The sequence below is a fragment of the Carlito syrichta genome, unplaced genomic scaffold (assembly GCF_000164805.1).
Source record: "Carlito syrichta isolate Samal-C Ts95f unplaced genomic scaffold, Tarsius_syrichta-2.0.1 Scaffold305386, whole genome shotgun sequence".
Classification (NCBI taxonomy): Eukaryota; Metazoa; Chordata; class Mammalia; order Primates; family Tarsiidae; genus Carlito; species Carlito syrichta.
The window spans coordinates 523699-545802 of NW_007249482.1; the positions used below are offsets into that span (position 1 = coordinate 523699).

At 44.7% G+C, this 22104-nt stretch overlaps 1 pseudogene; it reads left to right on the plus strand.

Moving 5' to 3' along the window:
* LOC110595945 overlaps window positions 1-5460 on the plus strand; it is a 5582-nt pseudogene extending 122 nt beyond the window's left edge.
* The last annotated feature ends 16644 nt before the right edge of the window (window positions 5461-22104 follow it).

The window sequence follows — 22104 nt, forward strand, 5'->3', positions numbered from 1 at the left end:
CAGTTCTGTCTCCCCGAGGATCTCCTTCCCCACGGATCCCCTTCTCCTGGCTTCCCTCACCCACCCCCTCCCAGTGGGTGACCACCCTTATTCGCCCCAGGTCCCCTGTCGGACCCTCTCTCACGCACCCCAGCAGCCTTTGAAGCTGAAGAAAGGGACGTCAAGAAAACCCCAGGAGTCAGCTCTGCAGACACTGGCATGGGCCTTGGAGGGTGAAGAGAGACCGTGACCTGCAAGGTCACTCTGGCCAACCTAAACCCCAGGTCAGAACTGCTCTCCGGAGCGCTTTGCACTGCCGAGACGGCCTGGTCTCGGGCTTGGTGTCCTCCACAGCGGTCTTTCCTTGGAGAACCTCCCAGGGTCGGTGAGAAGTACATGAGATGGTTCCCATAAAGCACTTTGTGCAGGGCCCGACAAAATAAGCCCTCAATTCACGTTGGCCGTTCTTCTTGGAGTCTCAGCTCCAGAGGGCAGGCTCCTGTCTTACCTTTTCACCCACCACAGGCTGCCAGAACAGGAACTGACAGGAGTTTGTTGAGTGAACACTAGACTCTTGTGTGGTAGTCTATAGATAAGTTTTTTTTTAGTTGCAGTCTCACTCTGTCACCCAGGCTGGAGGGCAGTGGCACGCTCTCGGCCACCGCAGCCTCGACCTGCTGGGCTCCTGCAATCCTTCCACCTCAGCCTTCCAAGTAGCCGGAATTACAGGCGTGCGCTACCTAGATAAGTTTTTCACTCAGTATTGATAGAGTTCCTACACTGCATTGTTCATTACTTCATATATATATGAGTTGGAGTCTTATTTGATACTCAATATACATATATTGAGTTGGAGTCTTATTTGTCGCCCAGACTGGAGTGCAGTGGCACACTCACGGCCACCCCAGCATCGACCTGCTGGGCTCCGGGGTTCCTTCCACCGCAGCCTTTCAAATAGCTGGAACTACAGATGCGCGCTACCATGCCCGGCTAATTTTTTTTTTAATTGTAGAGACGAGGTCTCGCCAAATTGCCCGAGCTGGTCTGGAACCCACGGGGTCAGGCAGTCCACTCTCATTGGCCTCCCAAAGTGCTGGGATTACAGGCCGAGCCACCGTGTCTGGCCAGATTCTTATTTCTTTCTTTTTTTGTTGTTTTGAGTTGGAGTCTCACTCTGTCACCCAGACTGGAGTGCAGTGGCCGCTCCTGGCCACCGCAGCCTCGACCTGCTGGGCTCCAGCCATCCTCCCGCCTCAGCCTAAGTAAAAGAATTGTAGGGAACCCAGAAGGAAGAGCAGCAAGTTTGGGAGTAGCCGGTAGGTCTACAGCCCAGAAAGATGAATCTGTGAGAACTGATGGTGGGAAATGTGAATGAAGTCGAATGCTTTCAACTCCAAGTCATGGATACCTGATTCTGCTTGGCTTGAGTAATATGGCAGTGTGTCAACTCACAAAGCAGCAAGTCCAATAGCAGGGCAGATTGGGTAGATTCCCTGTTCCAACAATATCATGAGGAACCTGAGAGGCTTGTATCTCACTACTCTGCTGTCCTCACCTCTGCTGTCCTCATTGACTGCATACAAAGCTAACTCCCTTCATGTCACAAAGTGGTTGCTGTGGCAATGGGTTCCTTTTCCTATCCAATAGGCAGCAGTAAGACTGATTTTTCTTTCCCTGAAGTCCTAAGCCAACCTCTCCTTCAACCTCATTGGTCTAATCTGGTTGAGGCCTTTTCATGCTAAACAAATTGCTGCCGAGGTGGATAGAATTGCTGTGACTAGATTGGATTAGATCTGTGGAGTGGGTTAAATGTTGGAGAGAATCCCATGAGGCCTACCACGGAATGAGATGACTCTGGGAATGAGTAAGAGTGAGAAGGAAAAAAAAGTAAGGATTGGACTCAGGAATGCCAGCATTTTAGGGTTGATCAGAGTAAGGAGAGAGCCTATAAAGGTAACCAAGACAAAGAGGAAGATAAATGGAGCAAGTGGTGACTAACTAGTGGAAAGTCTTCCCCAGTTCATGATCCTTCCACTATTTCTGGGAATGCCCTGAACACAATGGTGGCCTTATTGACCATGTCTGGAGTCGCTGACACTGTCACCCAGCCATGATGGTTTGATCCAGGGACAGAATTCTGAGCCAAGATGAACAAATGATAGTGCCCCATTTTCCACTGTACCAGTCATAGACACTGACCTGAGGGTCATCAATTTCAGTGCTTCCCTGGGATTTTTCTCTCTGGTACAGGGGATAGATTTAATGTTCTCTAAAGATAATGACATTAGAGGAAAAAGACAAGGGACAGAGAGAAACTCAGTGGTATTAGAGTCCTGATTTCAGTTTTCCTTGAGGCCTCATAGCAGTATGAAACAGTGTTCCATTCTAAGCAAGATGAGCTGATGGAGCAGAGTACTGGTTGCCTATCAACCTCTAACAGAGACTAAGAAAGGGACTTGAGAGCAGAGACGTCATTTGGAAGATCATCTCAGGAAATAAGAATGAGGGATTGGAGAGAATGAGACAAGAGCAAAAGATAAACCAAACTGATGGTGCAATCTGGACTTTGCTGCTGTAAGTAATGGGGTCTTAGTCCCACCAGGCCTTCTGAGAAGTGTACAAATGCCTCTCAGAATTAGGAGGTATGGACCGGACTGGGTGGCTCAACCTGTAATCGCAGCACTTTGGGAGGTCGAGGTGAGTGGATTGTCTGAGCCCGTGGGTTTGAGACCAACCCAGGCAATTTGGCAAGACCTCATTTCTACAATAAATGAAAAAATTTAGCTGGGCGTGGTAGTGCACACCTGTAGTCCCGGCTGCTTGGAAAGCTGAGGCGGAAGGATCACTGGAGCCCAGCAGGTCGATGCTGGGGTGGCCATGAGCCTGCATGCCACTGCACTCCAGCCCGGGCAATGAAGTGAGACTCCAACTCAAAAAAAAAAGGAGGTATGAGGCTGAAACAGTGATCTGCTGACTCCACTCCTCCACTGGTCGAACATGTTCCGTAGGAGTGTTAACGTCCTTGTATTCCTGGTCTTGTTTTGCCAGGCAGGCTTCCAGGACATCAGAGAAGTTTTGAGGCAGACATAAAGACAGACAGATATATTATATGTCTATGGGGGATGCTGCCAGTGTGAGGTTGCTCTAAGCTTGCACAGAACCGGCCATCCTTGATGTATTCACTTTCTGAGCTGTCATAACAAGTTTAACAGTTAAAACAGCACACAAATATATTAGTTTCTGAAGTCAGAAGTCCAAGCACCATGTGGCTTAGTGGGTTCTCTGGTTAGAATCTCACAAGAGAAGCCAAAATTAAGGTGTCAGCAGGAGTATGCTTCTTTCCAGAGGCTTTAGGAATGAATCCGCTCCCAGCTCATTGGGAGATACCCTTGAGAAAACTCCTGCACATGCTGACATTGAGGTCCTTGGGAAAATCCTACACACACTGAAAAGTCAGCTGACTGCCTGATCAACCCAGAGTGAAACATATAAGTCAGCAAACCTACCCCTCGTATTCAGATCTTCCAATCAGCTTTCTAGTGCCTCACTCTAGACATGAATAACCAGTCAGTGATTCACAGACATTTAGTGAAAGCCCCCTGAATGAAAGGCTGAGATAAAAATACGCAAGCAGGGTGGGCATGGTGGATCATACCTGTAATCCCAGGCTTTGGGAGGTCTAGGTGGGAGAATTGCTTGAGCCCAGGAGTTCGAGACCAGCCTGGATAAAATAGCGACACCTCATCTCTACAAAAAAAAAATGTTAAACATTATTCAGATGTGGTGGCACGTACCTGCAGTCCCAGCTACTCAGGAAGCTGAGGCAGTTGGATCCCCTGAGCCCAGGAGGTCATTGTTGTGGTGAGCCATGATTGTGCCACTGCACTCCAGTCTGGGTAACAGCATGTGGCCCTGACTCAAAAAATTAATTGGCTGGGCTCGGTGGCTCAGCCTGTAATCCCAGCACTTTGGGAAGCCAAGGTGAGTGGATTGCCTGAGCCCTACAGGTTCGAGACCAGCCCAGGCAACTTAGCAAGACCTCACCTCTACAATAAATAAAAAATTAGCTGGGTGTGGTAGCATGCTCCTGTAGTTCCAGCTACTTGGAAGGCTGAAGTGGAAGGATCATCGGAGCCCAGCAGGTCAAAGACATGAGTGTGCCCCTGCACTCCAACCTGGACAACAGAGTGAGACCCCAACTAAAAATAATAAATATTATTAATTAAAATTAAAAAGTAAGCAAGCAAACAAAAATAAAGAAATGAAGGAGAAAAAAGAGCAAGAATGAGAGAATAGATGGGAGGAAACAGAAATAATGCAGCTCACCAAAGAAAACAAATAGACAAAATGCTCTCACTCAATACCCCAGAGATTCTGTATTTACGAAACAAGAACAGGATGTTATGTAAATGGGGGAAAGTGTTGATCAGAGAGCAAGAAAGAGCCCTTGAAAGTTAAAAAACAGGCGAGATGGTGGCTCATGCTTGTAATCTTAGCATTTTGGGAGGCTAGGCAGGAGGAGTTCGAGACCAGCCCGAGCAACATAGTGAGACCCTATCTTTACAAAAAATTTTAAAAAGTAGCCGGGCATGGTGGCACGTGCCTGTAAATAGCCCCAGATACTCAGGTGATGGGGGCAGGTGGGTTGCTTGAGCACAGAGTTTGAGGTTGCAGTCAGCTATGATTACACCACTGCATTCCAGTCTGGGCAGCAAAGCAAGTGATGCCATCTCTAAACAACAACAACAGAAATAGAACCTAAATCTAGAAGATTTTGTTTTGTTTTGTGTTTTTGAGTTGGAGTCTCACTCTGTCATCCAGGCTAGAGAGCAATGGCTTGCTCCCGGTCATTGCAGCTTCAACCTACTGGGCTCAGGCAATCCTTCCGCCTCAGCCTTCCAAGTAGCTGGAACTACAGGTACGCGCTACCATGCCTGGCTAATTTTTTTGATTTATTGTGGAGATGAGGTCTTGCCAAGTTGCCCAGGCTGGTCTCAAACCCATGGGCTCAGGCAATCCTCTCACCTTGGCCTCCCAAAGTGCTGGGTTTATAGGCATGAGCCACCATGCCTGACCTAAATTTAAAAGTTTAATAAAAAATTTGGAAGATAAATCCAAGGAATCTCCCAAAGAGTAGGAAAAAAATTTAAAAACCTAAGGAAAAATGAGAAAATTGGTGCATATAAGTGTGCTCTTTGTGAGATTCGACCATAGATTACCAAGGTCAAGGCCAAAAGGTACGGAGGTAATGGTATAGCCCATCAACCTCATCTTCAGATATTTGCCAAACAGCTCCTGGATTCAGGTGTGACTTTATGAACAAATGAATAGATAGAGGGCTATATCACTGGTTTTAATGAGTATATGAACCTTGTATTAGATGATGTAGAAGAGATTCATTCTAAAACAAAGTCAAGAAAACAACTGGGTCGGCTCATGCTAAAAGATAATACTACCCTACTACAAAGTGTTTCCAACTAGAAATGATCAATGAAGTGAGAATTTGTTGAGAAGGCAATATAATTTTTTATTTTTGGGGGGGTGTCCTTTGTTTGGAGTACAGTTCTAAAACATTTTCTTCATATTGTTTTTATTACCCTTATGTTTTTACAAGATAACAAATAAATGTTGTGGTAATGTTTTTATTAGAAAAAAATGAGAACATTAGAAGATCAATCCTGAAGTTCAATGTCTAACACAAACTCTAAAAAGAAAGAATAGATAACACTGAAAAAGAGAAATCATCAGATAATTCATACAAGAAAATGTTCTGGGACATGACTTTCTGGATAACCTCCAAGCAAGCAATGAAGGACAAAAATGTCCATGCAGGATTCATCATTGTGAAACTTTAGGATATTAAGAACAAAGAAATTGGGTGCCGTGCCTCATACCTATAATTCCAGCACTTTGGGAGTTGGAGGCGAGAGGATTGCCTGAACCCATGGGTTTGAGACCAGTCTGGGCAACTTGACAAAACCTCGTCTCTACAATAAATCAAAAAATTAGCTGGGCATGGTGGCATGAAGTTCCAGCTACTTGGAAGGCTGAGGTGGAAGAATCACCTGCGCCCAGCAGGTCAAGGCTGCGGTGGCCGTGATCATGCCACTGCACTCCTACCTGAATGACAGCGAGACTCCAAATCAAAAAAAAAAAAAAAAAAAAAAAGGAAAGACAAAAACACTTTTGAAGAAAAAGTCATATCCCAAAAACCTGGAATTAGAATAGCCCTGGAACCCAGAAGCTGGGGGGAAATTGCCTCTCAATTTCTTTCTTTCTTTCTTTTTTTTTTTTTTTGAGTTGGAGTCTCACTCTGTCACCCAGAATGGCGTGCAGTGGCCACTCCCGGCCACCGCATCCTCGACCTGCTGGGCCCCAGCGATCCTTCCACCTCAGCCTTCCAAGTAGCTGGAACTACAGGCGTGTGCTACCACGCCCAGTTAATTTTTGATTTGTTGTAGAGATGAGGTCTCATCAAGTTGCCCAGGGAGGTCTTGTACCTGCGGGCTCAGGCAATTCACTCACCTCGGCCTCCCAAAGTGCTGGGATTACAGGCTTAGCCACCGAGCCCAGCGCCTCTCAATTTCTAAGGGAAAATAATTTCGAACCTAGAGTTCTACAACCAGTTTTTAAAGTGTAGGGAAAGAATAAAAACATTTTTAGATATTCAGCATCTCCGATATTTTTCTCCTATGCTGTCTTGGGAAGAAGCCACGGTAGGATATAACAAAGGGGTCATTTAAAAAGGTGAGGGGAAACTTGGGGTCCAGTAAAAAGGAAACCTAACACAGAAGAAAAGTTTGGGGGAGTCCCTGGAGGACAGCTGTGCAGCAAGTCCTAAGGACAATCTGTCCCAATAGAAGCAGGAAGATGCCTCAGGAAAGGTATTTCCCAGAACAACTGAAATTGATATATAAACCCCTCCCAGTTCTCTCTTTCATTGACCCTATGTAGTTGTATCATTCTTTAGGCTAAATCACCAGTGAATGCATTCTATAATTTATTTTTTGAGTTGGGGTCTCATTCTGTTGCCCAGACTAGAGTGAAGTGGCATGATCATGGCTCACCACAGCCTGGAACTCCTGGGTTGAAGGGGCCAACCCTCTTTAGCCTCCCTAGGAGCTGGACTACAGGTGTGCCCCACTACACCTGGCTAAATAAAAAAAAATTTTTTTTGTAGGATGAGGTCTCACTATGCTGCCTAGGCTGGTCTCAAACTTCTGAGCTCAAGCAATTCTTCTGCCTTGGCCTCCCAAAGTGCTGGGATTGCAGGCATGAGCCACTGTGCCCCGCCTCATTCTATATTTTCTCACTATTGAACTAAGTAGTGAATTTTCTTTTTTGTGCAAGTTTTGTTCTCTTGGAGTTAATAATTCCCTTTTCCCCTATTTCCTTCCTTCTTCCCTCCCTTCCTCCCTCCCTCCCTTCCTTCCTTCCTTTCTGTTTTGTTTGCTTTTTAGAGACAGGGTTTTGCTCTGTTGCCTAGAGCTGATTTGCTGCACCTGACTGGATTTGTTTTCCATATCTTTATTAGTTGTTTTTCCTAAATTCTCCAACACAGCATTCAAATTCTTCTGAATACTATTTTCTATACAGCCTTTGTTTGGGATGTTTTCCCATTAGTAAGTCAACGAAACAGAGTGGTCAGATTTTGAGTGCCACAGAGAAGAGCAAAACAGGAGGCATGAGGGAGAGCAAGGCTGGGCAGTGTTTAGCAGGTGGGCAGGGAAGACCTCACTGAGAGGGAGGCCTAAAGGAGAGAGGAAGGAAACTGGGCCGGCATTCGGAGGAAAAACGTTCCAGACAGAAGGAAGAGCAAGATTAACGTCCTAGAGATGGGACCATGCTTGGTGTGTTCCTCCTGCATTACTAGAATTTTCACTTGTGTGTTTTACTGTTGATTCAATGACCCACTTTCCCATCCAAGAGAAAGTCTGAAGTCCCATCTTCAGACTTCGGTCACCATTGATGCATTTTAAAATTTCCAATATCTGAAAGATGACCAAGTCATATTGATGCTACCTGCGAAACGTTTTTGTTTTCTCTTTTTCTATATTTCTATTCTCATCATATCAAGCCTATAATGATAGAAATTGTAGAACGTTAGGACTAGAAAACCTCTTAGAGACCCTCTAGTATAGCTTCATCTTACTGAAGCGACTTCTCTGAGAATTCCCAGCAATATCTCCAGAATACCAGGCAAAGCTTGATTACACCATACCTAGGTCTTCCATTCTGCCTGTGCTCATAAACAAGTGCTTCTCACACACTACCCAACTCCCCCCTGCATCACGTGGTCTACCTTGGTAAGGCTTTCCTCAGCCACTGATCCTGCATGATGTCCTACATCTCAAATGAACCCAGCATTCATGCCACAACCATCTCCTTTCCCTGTTCCTCAAACACGCCATGTTCATTTCTGCCTTTAGGTCTGTGCTTTGATTCTTTTCTGTAACAACCTTTCTCTTTCCTTCCTGTTCAGTTTTCACCCATCCCTCAAGACCTCTTCCATTCATGGCTTTCCTCTCAGATGGGGTGGGCCTGCCTTGTGCCAGAGTCAGCACCCTGTTCAGTGAGTGTGCGAAAATCCCAGGAAGAACAACCAAAAGTGTCAAAAGTGGTTGACTCTGGGGACTGACACTCAGGGATGGGGAGGAAGCAGGGGATTCCTATTCTAATTATAAGCCTTTTAGTACTATTTGACTTGTAATACTATGTGTGGTATCACTTTGATCAAAAATGAAAGTGGGGCCCGGGGCGGTGCCTCACTCTTGTAATCTCAGGATTTAGGGAGGTGGAAGCAAGAGAATTGCCTGAGTCCAGGGGTCCAAGATGGGCCTGGGCAACTTGATGAAAACTCGTCTCTACAATAATTCAAAAAATTACCCAGGTGTGATAGTGCATGCCTGTGCTTCCAGGTACCGGGAAGGCTGAGGCAGAAGGATCTCCTGAGTCCAGCAGGTTGAGGCCGCAGTGGCCAGGAGCATGCCACTGTACACAGGCATGGGTGACAGAATGAGACTCTGACTCAAAAAAGAAAGGGAGGGAGGGAGGGAAAAAGAGAAAAAAGAAAATGGGCCAAGTGCAATGGTTCACATCTGTAATCCCAGCACTTTGGTAGGCCGAGAGAAGAGAATTGCTTGAGCCCAGGAGTTTGAGACCAGCCCAGGTGACATAGCAAGACCTCATCTCTACAAAAAAAAATTAACAATTAGCCAGGTGTGGTAGAGTCTACTCCCAAGAATTTGCCAAAATTATCTGTGGGGAAGTAAGTTGAAAGGGTCACACAGAGTGACGACCACAGAAGAAGCCATGGCAGATGCCAAGAGAAATCAACGTTAGGAGGGGCAGATCTGTAGGTTGAGATCAGCAAACTGTTTACAAAGGAAAATGTGTCAACTATGCTATAAAAAGAAACCAGAGATCATTTGACCCCAGGAGGAAAGAGGAAAAGAGAATGAGAAAATACTTTTTTTTTTGAGCTGGAGTCTCACTGTCACCCAGGCTGGAGTGCAGTGGCACGCTCACGGCCACCGCAGCCTCAACCTGCTGGGCTTAGGTGATCCTTTCACCTCAGTCTTCCAAGTAGCTGGAACTACATACGTCACCATGCCTGGGTAATTTTTTTCTTTTAATTGTAGAGACGAAGTCTTGCCCAGGCTGGTCTTGAACCCCTGGGCTCAGGCAATCCTGTTGCCTCTGCCTCCCAAAGTGCTCCCAAAGTACAGGCATGAGCCACTGCACCCAGCCAAGTCTCAGGTTTTCTAAGGAGAAAGAAAAAGGAAGAAAAGAAAGGAGGGAGGGAGGACAAAACAACAAAAATTCACAAAAACCTATTAAAACAGAATTACAGGCCGGGTGCGGTGTTCCCACCTATAATCCCGGTACTTTGGGAGGCCAAGGTGAGAGGACTGCCTGAGCCCACAGGTTCGAGACCAGCCTGGGCAACTTGGTGAGACTCCGTCTCTATAATAAATCAAAAAATTAGCCGGGCGTGGTGGCATGTGCCTGTAGTTCCAGCTACTTGGAAGGCTGAGGCGGAAGGATCATCTGAGCCCAGCTGGTCAAGATTGTGGTAGCCATGAGCATGCCAGCCTGGGCAACAGAGTAAGACTCAAAAGAATTACAAATATTCAGAGAATTACTATTACTTTATCAACTTAAAGATTTATTATATAAATATATATTCACCTGGCAACAAAAACAAAAAAGACCGACTCAAACCAACTCAAGCCAAGGAGAAAAGAGTTCTTGTGTGAACGAAGACATCCCCCAAAAGGAACTAGACAACCTGGCAGGCCCTAGAGCTGGATCTGAAAGCTGTCACAGCTGAGTTCTCTCTTTTTAAAAAAGGTTAATTTCATTTTTGGAGTATGGGTCTCACTCTCTCAACCAGGCTAGAGTGCAGTGGCACCATCACAGCTCACTGCAGCCTCAGCCTCCTGGGCTCTGGCAATCACTCCACCTCAGCCTTCTGAGTAGCTGGGACTACAAATGTACACCACCAAATCCAGCTAATTTTTAAACTTTTTAAAATAGAAACGAAGTCTCTCTGTGTGACCTAGGCTGGTCTCGCACTCCTGGGCTCAAGCAGTCAAAACTGCTCCCATCAAAACTCTCCCAGAATTGCTCTTGTCTGATGAGAAGAATGAGCAGGAGTCTTCTTGTGGTGGAGAAGGACGCTCTGGTGAAGCTTTCGTGGAGTTTTTCTGCTGAAGCTTTGGTTAACTTTCTCAAAACACTCTAATAATAAGCAGTTGTCATCATTCTTTGGCACTCCAGAAAGTCAGCAAGCAAAATGCCTTGAACATCCAAAAAACTGTTGCCATGATCTGAGCCCCTGAGCCATTTGCTTTTGCTTTGATAGGACCCCTTCCACCTCTTAGTAGTCATGGCTCTTTTTTCTGCTGTTAATTGACAGTCTTCTTCAATTAGGGCATAGACAAGATGAAATTTTTTCTTTAAAATCGATGTGGCTGGGCACAGTGGCTTGTACTACTGCTGCTTGGGAGTCTGAGGTAGGAAGATTGCTTGAGACCAGTAGTTCCAGACAAGTCGGGACAACATAGACCACATTTATACAAAAAAAAAATTTTTAGAGCCTGACATGGTGGTCTCAGCTACTCAGGGGGCTGAGACAGGAGGATTGCTTGAGCCTGGGAGTTTGAGGCTGCAGTAAGCTATGATTGCACCACTGTGCTCCAGTCTGGGCCACAGAATGAGACCCTGCTGAAAGAAAAAAGAAAGAAAAAAAAAAAGAAAAGAGAAAGGAAGTAGATGTGGATGGTCTGCTGCTGCAGGCTTCATCTTCAACATCGTCTAGTCCTTTCTTAAGACAAGTTATTCATTTGTAAGCTGCTGATTTCTTTGGGACAATGCCCCCAGACACTTTTGTTAAGCCTCAATGATAACATTCTTCCATCAAGGTTCACCATAAATTTGATTTGTTCTTCAGGTTTTTTTTGGGTTTTTTTGAGTTGGAGTCTCACTCTGTCACCCAGACTGGAGTGTGCAGCCTCAACCTGCTGGGCTCCGGTGATCCTTCCGCCTCAGCCTTCCAAGTAGCTGGAACTATAGGTGTACGCTACCACGCCTGGCTAATTTTTAATTTATTGTAGAGATGAGGTCTCGCCAAGTTGCCCAGGCGGGTCTCGAACCCGTGGGCTCAGGCAATCTACTCACCTCTGCCTCCCAAAGTGCTGGGATTACAGGCTGAGCCACCGAGCCCAGCTTATTCTTCAGTTTTAACAGAATTAATGTTGCTCTAACAGTAGTAGCTCTTTTCAGACAAATGTCTTATCCTTCTCAATGCCTCAAACTAGATCCTGTTCAGACATGTTATAACCAATTAGTAAGAATTTATTTAGGTGCAAAAAATTTGGAAATCCATGCATAGTTTTTGCATAATACACATTTTCCATGAACTTTTTGAAGACTACGTGTGTATTTACTTGACCAGAAGCACTGACCCCAAAATCTCCCTTAACCTAATTTGTGGGGTGGAAAGAACCTTCTGGTCAACCAACAAAAAGAGAGGAAAGAGCCTAGCCAAACCCCTCCCTATCCACCCCTGCCCATACCCCCAAAGGACTGACAGAGTGCTTTGCAAAATACAGTGTTGGGGAATCAGGCCTATGGAGGCACACACTGTGGGGAGGGAGCAGATGGGCCCCCTCAGCTCCTCCCAGAGGCTGTGAGGAGGAGTGTTTGGTCCAAAAGACCTGACAGGTGGCTCCCATTGTACAAGTTGAGGAGAAGGATTTGCAGTCAAGGGTTCTGGGCATGGCAGCAGGGTTCCGGTGCGGCACCATAAGGGTGAGGCAGTACATGGTCTGGTTGGGGACAGCTCTCTCCACAGCTCCTCAGCCATGATGAAGTGGTTCCCTGCCAGGTCCTAGAAGAAGGCTATGACTTGATTGGTCACGTATGTCTATGTTGATGGTCTTTCACAACATGAAGATGATGAAGGCTTGGAGGGTCACAAGGCTGCTGTGTTTGGGGTCAACAATGTTCATGATGTGGTTGAACTCAGTATTACCCTGTCAGGCTTTCTCCACATTGTAGCCCAAGCTGATGAGGCAAACCTTGGACTCCTTGCGTCCCAGTGCCCTGCCATGTTTTTTGTCGAAGTGGCTGAAGGACACCGGGAACTCTTGCATTTGCTCCTGGCCAATGCCCTTGGTGTTGCAGGTGAGAACTAGTTCTTGACCTCACTGATGATGTGGGTGATGCGGGGGAGCAGATGCACTCTGTGGTGTAGTTGGTGTGCCTGTTGTAGCAGGTGAGGGCCTCCTGGATGAGCTGGAGATGCTGCTCCAGCAAGTCCAGGTTCAGCGTGTGGTCCACGCTGTTTTGCCCTCATTGCTCCAGGCGGCTCAGCTGCTCCTCCAGGGTCCCATTTACCTTTGAGGTACCCAATCTCTTCCATCTTGATCTGGATGCAGGGCCCCACGATGACTTCCTGGCTGGAGAACAATGGGTAGAGGTGCCTGTTGCACTGCTGCTTGCTCTCCTCCTCCAGGAGGGTGTGGTCCTGCTTTGGCAGCAGCTGCTGCATCTTCTCCCAATTGGAGTTGACAACCTGGAGGGTGATGGTGGCGCAGGGGTTGCTGCCCAACAGCCTGAAGTGACAGCTCTCTGCTATCCTCTGGGCCTCCTTGTGGATGGCCAGGACAGCCTTCTGTTTCCAGTTGGCATCTGGCAGGATTGGCTCCTGATCGTGGGCTGAGATCAGGCTCTCGATGTCCTTGATGGTGTGGACAATGATCACATCCTGGAACTCCTCCATGGCACTGTCCATCCAGTTGTTGAAGGGTCTGTCCAACTGGTACTCCAGGTGCAGATGGAGGATGATCTCCAGTCGCTTCTCTGTCTTCTTCCGGGCTTCCCTGTGACTGTGGATCAGAGGGCCAAGGGCGTCCCACTGGTTGCAGATCTTCTGGCACTGGGCGATGATATTGTGGAAGTCACAGTTATTCAGTTTAGTGAGTCCCTGGGCTATGTCGCCTGTGATATTGTGAAGTATACACTTGATCTTTGACCGTGTTTTCTGGCATACAATGACAAAAATCCTTAGACTCTCCAAAATGATGTCTTTTTGCATGCTGATGGGTTGATGGATTACTGACAACTCCTCGGTAGCTTCAAGATGGGGGCTGGTCACCAGAAAGACTAAACCATAATTAGAAGATTGGAACTTTCATCTCCACCTCCTGACCTTCAGTGAGGGGAGAAGGACTTAAGGTTAAGTTGATCACCAGTAGCCAGTGGTTTAATCAATCATGCCTATGTGATGAAGCCTCCATAAAATCCCAAAAGGACAGGGTTCAGGGAGTTCCCAGATAACTAAATATATGGAGGCTTCTGGAGAGTTGAGTGTGGGGAGGGCATGGAGTCTCCATGTCCCTTCTCCCCATAATTCACTCTCTGTATCTTTTCATCTGTGTCCTTTGTAATATTCTTTATAACAAACTGGCACAGGTGAGTAAAATGTTTTCCTGAGTTCTGTGAACTGCTCTAGAAAATTAATGAAGCCCAAGAAGCAGAGAGGAGAACCACAATTTATAACTAGTTGGTCTGAAGCAAAGGCAAAATAATTTTGGACTTGCAATTGGCATCTGAAGTGGGGGCAGGCTTATGGGACTGAGTCCTCACTCTGTGGGATCCAACACTGTCTCCAGGTATAGTTTCAGAACTGAATTGAATTACAGGACACCCAGCTGGTGTCCTCTGTAGAACTGATTGTTTGCTTGGTGGGAGGGGAGAAACCCAGACACGTTTGATCATATAAGTCTTCTGGATTGTGTGAGAGCAGAAGAAAAACAGTTTGAGGAGTTTTTTTTGTTTTTGTTTTTTATTTTTGCTTTTTTTGAGATAAAGTCTCACTCTGAGCCGGACATGGTGGCTCACATGTGTAATCCCAGCACTTTGGGATGTGGAAGCGAGAGGATTGCCCAAGTCCAGAGGTTTGAGACCAGCCTGGGCAATTTGGTGAGACCTCATCTCTACAATAAATAAAAAAAGCCGAGCATGGTGGCACACACCTGTGTTTCCAGTTACTTGAAAGACTGTGGTGGAAGGATGAACTGAGCCCAGCAGGTCGAGGCTGCGGTGGCCATGGGCATGCCACTGCACTCTGTTTTCCAGCCTAGAGTGCAGTGGGATGATCCCTGCTCACTACAGCCTTGACCTCCTGTGCTCAAGCAATCCTCCCACCTCAGCCTCCCAAGTAGCTATGACTATAGACATGTGCTACCACATCTGGCTAATTTTTGTATTTGGGGGGTGGTAGAGGCGAGGTCTCACTATGTTGCCCAGGCTGGTTTTGAACTCCTGAGTTCAAGTGATTCTCCTGCCTTGGCCTCTTAAAGTGCTGGGATTATAAGTGTGAGCCATCATATCTGGTCCAATTTGAGTTTTTTTCACTCTCAGAGCCTGTATCTGCTTCTCAGAGTTCTGGTGTGTGCATGAGTCACTGTCCTCATGCTTATGGATAAGGGCTCTGATGTCTGACAGGGTGGCTATTTCATAGTCCTGGTGCTTCAGTGTGGCTTCCTTCCTGTGGGTCTTATGGATGGAGGCCTTCTGCCAGAGCTTCTCTGCCAAGTGATTGAACTGCTCTAGCCTGCAAATCTCATTCAGAAGCCAGTCCTTGTAGGCCTCATAGCCCACTGTTGTTGGTGTCCAGGACCATATTGCCCTCATAGGGCATAGAGGCAGGCTGTTGCTGAGATGCAGTTTGGACTGCAGTGTGTTAAAGCTGATCTCCAGCTGACACTTCTGAACCTTGGGAGGCTTGTGGACGCGCCAGTAGTCACGGAAGTCCTCCAGCTTCTGCTGCATCTCCTGGAAGGTTATGTGGGGACATGCAGTCCTCCAACCAGGGGATGGTGCATCGTGTCTACTGCAAGAGATCTCTCGCCAACCTCTCGTAGTCTTCCATCAGGTGTTCATCCTCTCGGTTGACAGCCAGCACCTTGAGAATCCAGTTGGCAGCAATCCCAGGCTTCTGTGCTCCTGACAAGGCACAGGAGAAGCTGGACACTTAGGTCATTATGACCTTGTTGGGTTGGGTTGTGTCTGCAGTGTCCTCTTGGGGATGTTGAGCTATTTCTTGCACTTGGAAGGCACTGTCCAGGCTGGTTACTGGGTCATTATTTCTCAGCTTGTCATACTCAGTCAGCACTGATCTGTACCAGTGGATCAGGACGTTGAAGATAAGGCCATCTCTTCAGCTGATGTGGAAGGTTCTGCACATTGACATTCTTCTATGGAACTATTCCTTTCTGGCACTAGAGAAGGAGTTCTCCCTTGGCAGAGGGCTCTTCCACAGAAGGCCCTGGATGGCAAACCGGAAGGTGAAGGTCCAAATCATTCCCGGGGTCATCTTTGCATTGCCGTCCACCATCTCTTCTGCCCCAGTGGAGACCAGCTTGATTCTTCTGGAATGAAGTCCAGTGCTTTATTTATGCTGTTGATTTTGTGTACTCTCATCTTTCCCTGCTCTAGCTTGGGGAACCACTCCCCTGAGATGACGTTTAGGAGGAACGTGAGCTTGAGCCCCTCCTGAAAGTCCTGGTTGATGCTGTCGATCTGCATGCTGCCTCCCACACTGCCACCTGGAGAGCTGCTGCTTCTCCCAGGCTGGGTCCAACAGCAGGTCCTGGTGCCATTCGTCTTCCAGGGCCATGTTGTTGTTTATGCTACCCCCATTGCCAGTGGCATTGTCCCCACTGCTGGGGCCATACGGGTATGACTGGTTCACCATGTGGTAGTTCACCATTCTGCCCCTTCTTGCTTGCCCACCAGCCTGTTCACTCTCACCTCAGCTCCCACCCATCTGCCTGAGCCACAGCTGCCTGTTTCTTCAGCTGCATCAGCCCATGCTGTGCCCTGGTGGGGAGACTTTTGTCTGTGGCAGACAGACTCTAGTGTGGTCCCCATGATTCCCATTCCCTAATGCTCATGCTTCTATAATCTTCTCCTGAGAATAGGACCTATCCTATAGATGTAATTAAGGTCCCAGATCAGTTCAGTCTGAGTTAATTAAAAGGGAGTTTTTTCTTTATCCTAGTCATGTCCCTTTCACTCTTTGGGCCTTAGTTTCTTCATCTGTACAATGGACAGTTGGACTATAATCCCCAGTTCAGAAGGCCAGGGTTGTGGGGTTCTGAGGTCCCTTTCAGTTGCCATGTTCTGGATATTGTCCTCAACCAGAATCCATAGTCCTATTGTGTGAGGACATATGTCAACTTCATTTAAAATGCCTCACTTTAGGGGGACATTGTCTGGTTTTCTGGTTTCACCAAAGACTTTTTTTCCATGGAACCACGGAGCCTCCTCCTTACTATTCTTGTTAACATACATACAAATGTTTCGGGTATGGGATGAGGAAGGGACTGTGTCTAAATAGTTGTCCATGGTCTACAGTCTGAACCACATTGTATGAAAGGACACAGTTGTTTCTCTTAACCCCGGATCATTGTGGGTTGATTCAAAACTCCTCTAGGAGTTTTGAATCAGCTAAGAGGATATGCTTTGGTAGGAGAGAAGCGAAAGAAGAAAGGAATGAGGGGGAGAGAATGATAGCTATAGAGAGAAGGAGAGTAATTGATAGATGCTAGTTTAAAGGCAGAACAATGGAGAAACTACTAGGAAGGTAGAAAATGAAATTTTAAAACACAATTTTTAAATCTCAGACACTAAGAAATAATGTGTTTTCCTCTGAGGATTTGGGGTCTCTCTCTGTCTCTCCTATGACAGAGAGAGTGCCCAACAAATATTCCATTTGCTTCCCTACGTTTCTCATTCTCCCTGAAATGAGGGTGGGGCCATGTGACTGGATCTAGCCAATGATCCATGAGTATAAGTGACTTGTGTTACTTTTTGGCTGAGGTAGTTAAGAATCTGTGTGTATTGTCTGTGCCCCTCTTCTCTATCACATGTTGCTGATGGTGCCAGTTCAAGAAGACAAAGCCTTGGTCAGTCTCTTTCCCGAGTTCAGTAATGGAGCAAAGTTCCTACCAATTCACATTGGATATGTAATGATAGATAGAAATAAATTTATTACGTTCAGTCACTGAAATTTTGACGTTTCTCTGTTGCAGCAGCTAGCAGTTAATTATACTAATATTAATCCTATACTAATATCCCTAGATGCCCTCTGTTATCCATGTTCATCCCTTTGCACAAATTTTCTTTTCCTGGATGCCAATTGTTCTTTGCACTGCAGGTGTGATGGTGTTGTATGTATGATGTGCTTTTATATATATTTTTTTTGAGGCTATGTTATTAGGTGCACATACCTTTAGAATTGTTATATCTTTCTTATTTATTGATACTTTATTCACTATGCAGCATCTAGTAATGCTTCTTGCCTTAAAGTCTAGTTTATGTAATGTTCATCTAGCTTCATTGGTTTTCTTTTAGTTACTGTTAGCATAGTATTTTTTTGTTTTTGTTTTGAGATGGGTTCTCACTCTGTCACCCACACTGGAGTGCAGTGGCATAATCATGGCTCACCGCTTCCAGCTCCTGGGCTCAAGTGCTTCTCCTGCCTCAGTCTTCTATGTAACTGGGACTACAGGTGCGTGTCACCTCACCTGGCTAATTGATTGTGTGTGTATGTGTGTGTGCATGTGTCTGTGTGTGTGTTTGTAGAGATGGTTTCACTTTGTTGCCCGGGTTGGTCTCGAACTCCTGGGTTCAAATGGTCCTTCTGCCTCCACCTCCCAAAATATTGGGATTATAGGCATGAACCACTGCGCGTAGCCTGCATAATATGTTTTTAAAATAACCTTTTTACTTTTAACATATCTGTATTCTTCATACGCAATATATTTTAAAGCAGTATAAAGTTGCTTTTAAAAACCCCATCTGACAATCTTTGTTTTTAAATAGATGTATTTAGTCCATTTATATTTAAAATAGTTACTTATACATTTGAATTTCAAGATATTTTAATATTTGTATTATATTTCTCCAACATGTTTTATGTTCCTTTTTTCTTTCTTTTAAAAATTTATTTGTGATTATTTTTATTGTTTCAAAACTTCCTACATTTGCTTGTTAGTAACACATTTTTCCATGATCACCTTGGTAATTACGGCATGCATTCTTGACTTGTTACATTTTAATATAAATGAATTCTTTTATAACTTCCTAGACAATGCAAGAACCTTAAAATACTTTAATTCCATTTACCTGCTCCCACACTGTGTGCTATTTTTGTGCTTTAATTCTACATGTACTTAAAACCCCACATGATATTATTGCTTTATACAGTCTTTGTTCATTTATTTTTACCCATATATTTACCCTTTTCATTGTTCTTATTTCTTCCTGGATGTTCATGTTTTGTTTGGATTTTTCATTGAAAGATTTCCTTTAGCATTTTATTTTATTTTATTTTAGTAGGAATAAAGTCTTGCTGTATTGCCCATGCTGGTCTTGAACTCCTGGCCTCAAACAATACTCCTACCTTGGCCTATCAAATCTAGTATTTCTTTTAGCATGGATCTGTGGATAAATAGTGTTCTCAGGTTTTGTCTAAAAAGTATTTATTTTGCTTTCATTTTAAAATAATGTTTTCACTGGATATAAAATTTTATTTTATTTTATTATTTTTTTAGTCAGAGTTCACACTCTGTCACCCAGGCTGGGGTGCAGTGGCATGCTCATGGCAACTGCAACCTCGACCTTCTGGGCTCAGGTGATCCTTCCACCTCAGCCTTCCAAGTAACTGGAACCACAGGCATGTGTCGCCATGCCTGGCTAATTTTTTGATTTATTGTAGAGACGAAGTCTTGTCAAGTTTCCCAAGCTGGTCTAAAATCCCTGGACTCAGGCAATCCTCTTGCCTCAGCCTCCCAAAGTGCTGGGATTACAGGTGTGAGCCACCACACCTGGCTGGATATAGAATTTTAGATGAACTGTTATTTTCTTTGAGCACTTTAAAGATGTAATTCCATTGTCTTCTGGAATTTGTCATTTATACAAAGGAGTCACTTGTCAGTCTTAATGTTTTTCCTCTGAAGGTTACAGTGTTTTTTCCTTCCCAATCTGTTATTAATATTTTTTTCTTTCATTCTTCTTTTGAATCAATATTTCACTCTGTCACCACAGTCTTGACCTCTTGAGCCCAAGGAGTCTTCCTACCCCAGCTTCTTGAATAACTGTGACTATAGTTGTACATCACCACATCTAACTAATTTTTTAATCTTTGTAGAGATGAGGTCTTACTATGTTGCCCAGGTTGATCTTGAACTCCTGGACTCAAGCAATCCTCTTGCCTCAGCCTCCCAAAGTGCTGGCATTACAGGCATAAACCATAGCACCTGGCCCAATATTTTTGCCTTTAGTTTTCAGTAGATTTCTTATGAAGTGCTTAAATGTAGTTTTCTCTGCATTTGTCTGCTTGGAATTGATAGTGCTCCTTGAGTATGTGTTTTGATGTCTTTTATGCATTTTTGGAAATTTTCCAACTATTTTCTTTCAAAGTCATACTTCTTTCCCACTTTCTCTCTCCTCTCTTTCTAAAACTCTTATTACATGTATTTAAGCCTTTTTGCCATGGCCCATGTGTCTCTTTCTCTTTTATCTACATTTTTCATTCTTTTCCTTTTCTCTATACTTCAGTCTGGATATTTTATATTGAAACTATCTTCCAGATCATTAATCCTAGAATTATCTGTGTCTAATCTTCTGGTAGATCCATCCACTGTGTTAAATTGTTGTTTTATTTTTCAGTTCTAGGATTTAAATTGCATTCTTTTTTTTGAATAGCTGTGTCTAGTGATTAGTTAGCACTCCACTACAAACCCACTGGAAAATCTTTCTATTCTATGCAGATCTGTCCTAATTCAGTTATATGAACCAATAAAATCTCATTTTTGCTTAAGCCAGTTTTATTTAGACTTCCTTTTACATACAACTTAGAAATCTTAACTGACAGTGTTGAGATTTCACCATTCATGATGTCAAAATGGCTGCAGCAGCTCCAGGTGTCAAATACAAACCTGACAGTCAGAGAAGTGGGACTTTGCCTGTCATCCATCTCTTTTTGTTAGGAGGGAAAACCTTTTGTCTAGTCCTCAATACGGAAGGCCAGGGTTGTAATCACATGTCACATGGGAGGGGATAAAAATGATACACCAGTAACAATCGTTACTCATTCCCAAACTTGGAAAGAGAGTCGACAATTCCCTTAGTAAACAATTCGAGTGAATGAACATTCAAACAAAATCAGGGTTCTGTCAGCAACCTTAAATATAAGAGGAGATGGATATTGGTTAGATAATCAATAGTGTTTACTCCACCAACAGATATATTCATTTAATGTAAAGGGACGTGTGTGTGTGTGTGTGTGTGTATGTGTGTGTGTGTGTGTAGAAAATATCAGGAATGGCATTTATCGATCTGTTACAGGATTTATTTTTTGGAATGGGACTATCTGAGGTGAATGAATTTTCACTTTTTGCTTATAAAAATTTTGGTTGGTATTATTTTGGTAATTTAAATGTCAAAGAATTGTGTCGATCTGAAAATTAGCTCAGAAATAGAGCCAGACTTTTAAAAAGGGAGTCAGAGAAGCATATGTTTGTATGTCATGTTCCCAGCCCTGGGCCCTGACACAGTCACTCAGGTGTCATTGGTAGGTTTATCCCTAGTGGGGATTTGGAGGCATGAGGCTATCAGAGCCTGATGCCATCAAATATTTAAACCATCCAACTCCCTCCCCTCTCACTCTCCAAGCTGCCTTCACATCATAAATTGACTTTCCGTGCACATTTTCCTAAAGGAAAGAATGTGCTGGACATGCAATATGAGCATTCTAGCCAACTTGGCAGTTCCATTTCTCATCATAAATTAAATACATTGGTTCTTTGGCTAAGATAGCAGGATAGGAGCTGAGTTAGTATGATCTACATCCCAACCCCCCAATATATAGGTTCTCTTTAGTTCTGTTGAAGTCAAGTTTACAAGCCAAGATCATGATGAATTCACCAAGGTAAATCTCATCTCTGATGCCACTTGGCAGCTGGCCAGCCAGCCTGGCCTGATGACACTTCTGTCTTTTCAAGCACATTTCTTTTAGACTCCTGTGCTTTCTAGCCACATTCATCTCAACCAGCGGTCTCTTTATCTCTCACTTTCTTTTCCTCTATGACTCTCTCCCTAATTATATATATCTTTCTCTTCCTACTTCACCACTTAACCTTCCATTATCTTTTCTCTCCTTTTTCTTCTGCTTCTCACCTTAATTAACTACGGAGTTGAATAATAATATATGCCAGAGCTATGTGCCAAGAACTGTGCTGGGTCACATGTAAAAATTATATTCTTACTGGTTGCAGTGGCTTACACCTGGAATCCTGCCATTTTGGGAGGCAAAGGCAAGAGGATTGTCTGAACCCAGGGGTTCAAGACCAGCCTGGACAAATTGGTGAGAACTCGACTCTACAATAAAATTTTTAAAATTAGCTGGGCTTGGTGGCATGCCTGTGGTTCCAGCTACTTGGAAAGTTGAGGTGGAAGGATCACCTGAACCCAGCAGGTTGAGGCAGCAGTGGCCATGAGAGTGCCACTGTACTCCAGCCTGGGCAACAGAGTGAGACTCTGACTAAA